The 8,185-nt window shown below is 38.6% G+C and overlaps 1 pseudogene across 1 annotated transcript; it reads left to right on the plus strand.

Annotated features, from left to right (window-relative positions):
• Positions 1–3,648: 3,648 nt before the first annotated feature.
• Positions 3,649–7,569, plus strand: LOC143419999 (putative carbonic anhydrase 3; annotated as a pseudogene). Its single transcript, XR_013100012.1, has 7 exons — positions 3,649–3,770; positions 3,976–4,152; positions 4,323–4,477; positions 4,566–4,670; positions 5,692–5,772; positions 5,868–6,031; positions 7,068–7,569. The product of XR_013100012.1 is annotated as a putative carbonic anhydrase 3 (transcript).
• Positions 7,570–8,185: the final 616 nt, after the last annotated feature.

Genomic DNA, 8,185 nt, shown 5'->3' on the forward strand with positions numbered 1-8,185 from the left:
GACCAAAAATGTAACGACTGACCCTAACCTGGGAAACTTCAACCTCAATGGTTTCAACTCTAAGGATGTCTTCACGTCAATTATGAACAATGGACATACAGGTACAAAAACTCACGTTTTACTTCATTTAATTTTTGAGATACTTTACTGCTAATACTGAATATTAAAATGCATTGTATACATTTGGTTGAGAAAAGGATTTAAGTATTTTCTACCACTGTGTAATAGCAAATATCCTGTTTGTAGTATGTTGTAGAAATTAAGAAAGGCTTCATCTCTGTCATAATTAAATATGTTTATCAAAGTTTTCCATGTTACACCCATTTGTAGTGGAGTGCACATTGAAAGGAAATGAAGTTAAAGTGAGTGGAGGTGGACTTAGTGGAACATATACAGGACTTCAGTTTCACTTTCACTGGGGTGATGGAAATCATCCGGGTTCAGAGCACACAGTCGATGAGCACAGATATCCAATGGAGGTACAATGTTTCTTCATCACTTGACATCTAAACTTCTTTTCCTTGTTTTGCTTTGCCTTATAAATGGTTAAATGGTTGGAATCTCTTCCAGATGCACATAGTCACTCAGAAGGATCATCTCACTGCCCCCCGGGAGCATCCAGATGGATATGCTGTACTTGGGTTTTTCATAAATGTCAGTATGTCCCAGACTTCACGCTGCTATTTTTAAATAAGCAACAAAACTGGTTTCAAAGTTCTACCAATACATGGGTTCCCTGACAACGCCTGCTTGCAACGAAGCAGTCGTGTGGACAATCTTTCATGAGCCAATCCACGCCAACAGTGAACTGGTGAGTTCTCTTTAGCATAAGAGGAGCAAAGATTGTGTTTAGTGAATTTAAGGGGATTTGCAAATATGAATGTTCTCTTCCTCCTTTTAACACAACACAACAAACAAACAAATATATATGATATGAGAAAATGCTGAAAAGAAAGCTTCTTATATTAATTAATGTGGATTAGAAATTATTTAATTATTTAATTACTGCTAATCCTACTGAATAGCTCGACCAGTAAATGACTCATGGCAAATGGAATCCTTCTGTTTGTGTTGGATTTACAAACAGTTGCAGAAGCAATCACTGAAATGTGCAGACATGCAGCTCTAGACTTACTGGTGACATACTGATGGAGCATACTGGTACATGCTGGTGTCTGCTTGATTATTGTGTTTGATAATCATGCCTTTTTATTTATGTCTTTTTCTGTTGACTCTGTCAACAAGTGAAAATGTTGCGCAAACGGCACGTGACTGTGTGGGATAAACAGATAATTCCGAGTCATGCAAAAGTAACAGAATGACAAGTGAAGTCTTTCTTTTCAACTTATCTACCTGATTATTTACCAGCCAACTGCAGATAGTGAGGCGCACATATGTCTATGTAAGCCCTAGACTTGTCTGGTGGCTCAGCAGATGCATGACTCTTTGAATTTAACTTAAAGGATCAACCAGTATAAAAATCTCTTAAAACACTCAGAGGACATGTGTGCGTACAGTTTTTTAATTTGATGGCAACAACGTCAGTCAATCAAATTGGGATGACGGCAACATCCCAATTTGAATCTTTCTTTGGCTCTCGGAGGAGGCGGACACACTTTTTCTCCTCTCCCTTATCTTCCCTGCTAGTTCTTATGTCCTTGTCTAGTCTCGTGTCTTTTTTGTATTACTTTCCCTGGAACACCCTCTCACAGTCTGTGTCTAAAACCTAAAAGAGAATTATGGATTTGATCAACTGGTCTCTGAATGCTATTGAGACCCTTTAACGAGAAGTCTGGGCTCGGGAGAACCCGAGTGCCCTGGAGGGACTTTCCCTGTCGGATACACGATGGACGGGTGGCAGAGGATCGTGTGCCTGGCGGGACTGTCGATCGAGGACGCTGAAGATATCTACCTATTCGGAACCATGATAACAGGGTTCTGGCTGATCGGAGCTGGCTTGGCCCTGGCTTATCGGAGAATTAAGAGAGCAGAACCGGCTGTTCAAACCCCCACAAGGCTGCCCGCTGGGATTGAAACGACAGATGCGACTTCTCAGAAAGGGCTCACTGAAGGCAGCATGGTTAAGAGCTTGGAGGCGCTTACGACTGCAGTGAATGCTCAGAATAACACCTTTGAGCGTATGTATGTTGGATTACATGAGGAAAGAATCAACTCAGAACAACATCTCTGGGCAGAAGCTACATCTCGGATCAGTTGGCTGCAGTTGTGAGGTCTCAGAATCTGCTATGTGAGCAAAAAGAGTGACAAGACCACAGAATCGACGGCTAATAACATCACGGAGAAACTCGCAGCTATTAACGGGAGATTGAGAGACCAGTGTCAGAGTATTAAAAACAGCTTGAAATTCTCATGAGTTGTTTGCAAAAGAAAAATTACCATCATAATCCGGCTACCCCTTCGGCGCCAGCTGTGGGCTCAAGGCTGGAGCCGAACAAAAACTCCCTGATAACGACTGTGTTGAGTCTGTTCCTTCCCATTCCATGCAAGGCCACCTGGGTTGGCTGGAAGACTGTTTACTTAGCCTGGCGGGGCGAAGGACACTGTCTCAGCTGAACTATGGACACGCACTATACTGATCACTCACTGACACATCACCCTCCCTATCCAACGCCACCTCCAACGCTTACCTCCCCTCTGATGTGGACATCGGGTCAGCTGGAGGCGCAGTCAAAAGATTGCAGCGGTCCCAGATCAGATGTACACACTGGAACACTTTCCCATGTTGCTTGTCTGTGTTTATTGTGTTATGGTGTGTTGATACCTGTGCATTCCTGTATTATCCTTCTGTGTTGCACATTTTGATGTTTTTTTTCCTCGCTACCTAGCCTGACCTGTCTCCCCATTGTGATGTTTGTATTGTATGTACGGTCGGCAAGGTCTGTCATCTTGGTTGTGGGCAAATGACCTGCAACTGACAAATAAAGACTATCTCATCTCATCATCATCAAAAGGCAAAAAGTATATGGTACTACAAGCAAACAGCTGGAAAAGGATTTTGCTGCTAGGTTAAATAGAAACAGGTGATTAGAATATATATAAAAAGAATATCTTTGACAGACAGAGTTGCTCAGAAGCAAATATTGGCAGATGCTCACCAAAAACCAGTTTAATATCTCAGTAATGTTCTTCTCCATAACACTGGGAGATATTTAAATATCTCGTCATCTACAGTGCATAATGTCATCAAAAGATCTGGATAATCTGGAGAAATCACACATGTTTAAAAAAGTGACATATTTTCCCATCTGGACAACATCTTTTCCAGTGAAGGCCTTGCATATTTCCATATACTATATAGAACTATACTGAATCTATTACAGCAGCTTGGAGTCTTAAAAAAGAGTCTGGGTGCTGTGGTCTGCCTTGAGTCTAGATTTTGATTTGTTGCTGTCATCAAATTTAAAATGAACTTTTTTTTTCCCTTAAAATTGTATATTTTCTATGTAAAACATTTGATACATTTTCTATGTGCTATTGTGATTTTTTTTAATGGTATGTTTCCTTGTTCTTACAAAAAAGTACAGGCTTTCTGAATGAGCAAGGCTTTTTCAGTCACAGTCACTGCTTTAGGGAGTGTATGTCTGTGCTGCCAGGGCGCTAGCTGATGTTAACCTTAACCTAGCCTTTGGTAATCTGTTCTTAGATTAAGAAGTTTCCCATGGAAACACACCTGAATAATATCTACCGACCTACACAACCTCTGCACGAACGTAATGTGTATGCCTCCCCTGGAACTCCTCTACCTTCCTGTAAATTGGAAAAAAACATAAATGATTGATACATTTTTATGACTTTGATTTGGCACATTACATATATGACTCTTTTTCCATTCTTCAGATGAATGGTGTTATCATCCACATCACTGTGGTATGTATCAGCACATTTATCAGGAGAGTTTTATACTGAAAATACTCTGAGATCAGGATTTTGACTGAAAATGTTTTTTGCAAATAGCTGACACTCCACCTTCTTGGCAGCTTCTGCCTGGCTCCCACTGTAGCAGTACACACCAGTCACCCATCAACATTGACAAAAACAATGCTGTGCCGGACAGCCATCTTGATGCCTTTGTATTTAAACATTTTGATAACAACCACGCTATCAAGTACATCACCAACACAGGCCATTCAAGTTTGAAGGTTTTTTTTTAATCATTCGCAATTGTTTTGGTCATGGTTAATATAAAGGTTCTTATTTACATTATTACAGCATCTTACATTATTATTATGCCAATCTTCTTCAACTAAATCAAAAGAGTATGTTTGTAGTATTCTTTTCTTGTGTTGTCAAACAACTGCCAGTGAAGTGTGTACTGGTGGAAAATTTGGTGGAGGAGTCAGGAGGAGGTTTGGGCCATGACTATACCATCCTACAGTTCCACTTCCACTGGGGTGACACATCAGATACGTCTGAAGGCTCAGAGCATACTGTGGACTCAAAAAGATACCCAATGGAGGTAGTGACAAAGATTAAGCATCTGCAGCATTTTCCCCAAACACCTAGCCTGTTTATATTCCATGCCATTAAGTTGGTCTTTTGTCCAGATGCACATTGTAAGCAAGAGAAAGGATTTAACCCTGGATGAGGCACTACAGGCACCGGATGGCTTGGCAATGTTGGGAGTCTTTATTGAGGTAAAACCTGGGGAAGTTAAGCTGTTAACAGTAGTATATATGCTATATTGGTTGTCAAACACTTGGCTTATGATACACATTCCATGTATTTCAAAGAAAGCTAAATCTGCACTACACTCGAATTTCTGAAGGGATCTACAATGTGAACAGGGCAGAAGAAAATAAGTAAGACAAAATAGTTTCTATTTCTACCTGTCCTACGCACCAAGTTATGTGATCACTGTCTCAGACACTCAGTGTCATCGTCTTAGAGTTATCTGATTAACAGTGCAGTTCATGCTGGCGGCTGATGACAGTTGTAATATCACAGATGGGAATCCATTCCTAATAGTTAAAGGAGAAAAAACTTTTTTGCACTCTATATTTGATCATTAGAATTCCACACAAATCTGAGATAAGTGAAATAACATCTCTCAAATACACAAAATATACAAATCTCTGGCATTAGCAATATTAACATATGGCTCGCTTTGAAGTCATATTTTTAATAAACACTTCAACTGTCTTTTCATGGGGAAATACTTGTGAAAATAAAGATGATTAATCATTTTCCTAAATACTTTGCATTATCAATGTCAGACAAAAACTGTGGTCATAATTATGCAGTCATTATCTGAGATGCTTTAAGCTACAGAAGTGATGAGCATCTTTGTGATTTTAAAAAGTCACGTAAAAAATAATATACTTCTGTATGAAATGTTATTTTTTTTAAATCAATCACTTGATTGATTTTTAAACTCAATCAAGGCTTTCAAAAAAGCCTGAAGCGATTGTTAGGTCTATAAAGAAAGCTTGCTGTTATTTCCAATATCATTTTGTGAGTTGTGGGTTAAAAGTTTCTCTTAATGTCGATTTTCCAGTCTATCCCTACTACCAAGAGCACCTCTCATGGGAGCACTTTGAGCAGCTCTCATGGGAGTACTGGATCAGGAACAGTAAGTTTCTGTTTTTTTGTTAGTTTTTATTTTAGCTTTGTTAAACTACAACCCATATATTTGAGTTTCTTTCTAATTATCCAATATAACTGTCTCGATAGACACATCCTACATCAGCACCAACATCTAACACAGACTTCTGGAAAACCTGACCAGCTATCTCTCAAAGATACACAATATCAGTGAGCACACATGTGCTTTGTTGAACAGGAAAGCAAACTTCTGAATCAGGGCCCAAGCAGATCACCACATGTTGTGCATCTTTGCTTCATTGTAGGCACAACAGTGATGGTCACATATGAGATCTCCATTGATGACTTGCTTGGCAATGTGAACCGGCATGACTACTACCGCTACAGTGGCTCCCTAACCACACCTTTATGCAACCAAGCAGTTGTCTGGACAGTCTTTAAAGAGCCAGTCAATGTGGACTTAAACCTGGTAAGTTTTACCCATCATCCATTTTAAAAAGGTAATTTGCTAGCCTTGAGACCTTTGTATGGTATGCCATACAGATGAAGCAAAATGGGAATGATAATATACATGGCTGACATACCTATGTACAGTGATTAAAATGACTGTATTCCCTTGGTATTGAAGGCTCAGAACATGAATTGTGACACAGACATTTTAAACATTTGAGCCAACAGCTTGAAATAATGAATAAACTTGAAATAATGAGTAATAATACTGATCACAGAGAGTCAGCAATGTGCATTTCATTTGATATTCTGGTCAGGCACTTAAGTCTGTTGTCATTAGTAATCCGGGTCCAAACTCTTCCTTGGTACCCAAACTCACTGAAGCAAACATCACTGTAGCATCACTGAGAGAGTGATGATAACTGTAATGCACAGTTATCAAGTAAATGCATATCAAGTCTCCACAAAAGACAAATTCAATGACCAAGATCAAGTATTATTGTGATAGTCAACCTTAACGACACACAGTTAAAAGCAAAGCACCTCTCAATACCAGCATGAAAAATGTAAAAATAACACTTTTGTCATTGCACTATTGTAAAAAAAGATGCAATAATTTTTATTAATGCTAGAGTAATGGTAAAACTACATCACAGCACAATAATCTATGACAGAGTACACTCAAATGTAAGCAATTCACCTGCTCAGTTTCCTCTGGTGTGAATGACACTTTCAGTTATCTGTGAAATCAGCTGCTCTCAGTATATCACTAATCAGTGTTGGGCAGGAAGAGGAAAAACATGTGACTGTCTTCAACAGTTCAACATAATCTTTGGCAATCTGTACATGCATCACGTGATTTCACCTCTTCATCAACTCTTATGAGACATCCATGACAGGCTTCAACAGCTAGCAGATTACAGGCTACACTTCTGCAACAATAAACCAGAGCGTGCATTCCAGTGCAGGAACATATACATCAAATAATGATATGACTTTTTTCAAGTGAATATTTAAATGTGTCCCAAAGGATTTCTTTCATTCTTATCCACTAGATCAAGATGTTCCCCAAGCAAACAGGATATTTCAATGTCTATCGGCCCACACAGCCCCTGCCAGTGGCCACGGGACCAGTGAATCTGCATCCAGTGCTTCTCGACCTCTCTTATGTCTTCTGCTGCTGGCATGCCTCTGTGTCTATTTTATATAATTTGGACCTGTGATGAACTGCTGTGAAAAATATATATTGTACTGCACTTATTAATTTCTTTATATGTTAGCTTGTAAAGTGGTTTTTCATTGATGAGATTTGAATATGTACTTTATATGTACTATATGTATATCATTATAATGGTTGACCAGAAATGCTGCTTATTAAACTTTGAGGGGATTAATGTCAAGCTGGCATGATATTAAACCTTGAAACTAGGTTGCCAAACAAAAATAATTCTGCGCTTGCTATAAAATAGCTGTTTGCTTTGCTTCAGCAAAACATATCTTATAAGAAAAATAAAAAAGTCAATCACTAATTAAAAACATGAGTATGTTTTGAGTATAGGTGGTCATCTTGTGTGTTTGCTATACAAAAAGCAAAGAAAAATATATTTTTTAATTAAATGATCTTGTGCTTTAGCAGTGGAAAATGTTTTCTTGTAGCCAGTTTAAATTAAAACAACACTTGTCTGAAATTGTAATGTGTGATTCTTGTGTAAAGCTACAGGCCTTAGTTTTTCATGATACCATCATCCTGTAATCTCCTTGCAATATTACACCACCAACATCAGCCTGAACAATTAAAACAAGGCAGGATGGATCCATATTGCTATGTTAATGTGAATCTGATACATTTATCTATTTTTTTAATCATTACAATACACGGTTTTATGTCACTCTGGATAAAAACACATGCACAGTATATCAAATGTAAGTTAAACAATTAAGCTATGACATTGAGGTACAGGTAACTTACTCCAATTAAGCTGCTTTGTTGTTTTCTTGCATTAGGTCATTACAGCAGTACATTGTTCACCAGCTATGGTAGAAGGCACAGTACTTCCTGGAGCATGCTAAGCATACTGTAAATCTGACTGACCTTAAGTTACTTTTTCAAGATAAGTCAACAGAGTAAGAAGTGCTTTGATGGAAGGTGCTCTAATAGAGGTACCTGTTAACA

This window comes from Maylandia zebra, linkage group LG8, assembly GCF_041146795.1.
Source record: "Maylandia zebra isolate NMK-2024a linkage group LG8, Mzebra_GT3a, whole genome shotgun sequence".
In the NCBI taxonomy this organism is placed as follows: Eukaryota; Metazoa; Chordata; class Actinopteri; order Cichliformes; family Cichlidae; genus Maylandia; species Maylandia zebra.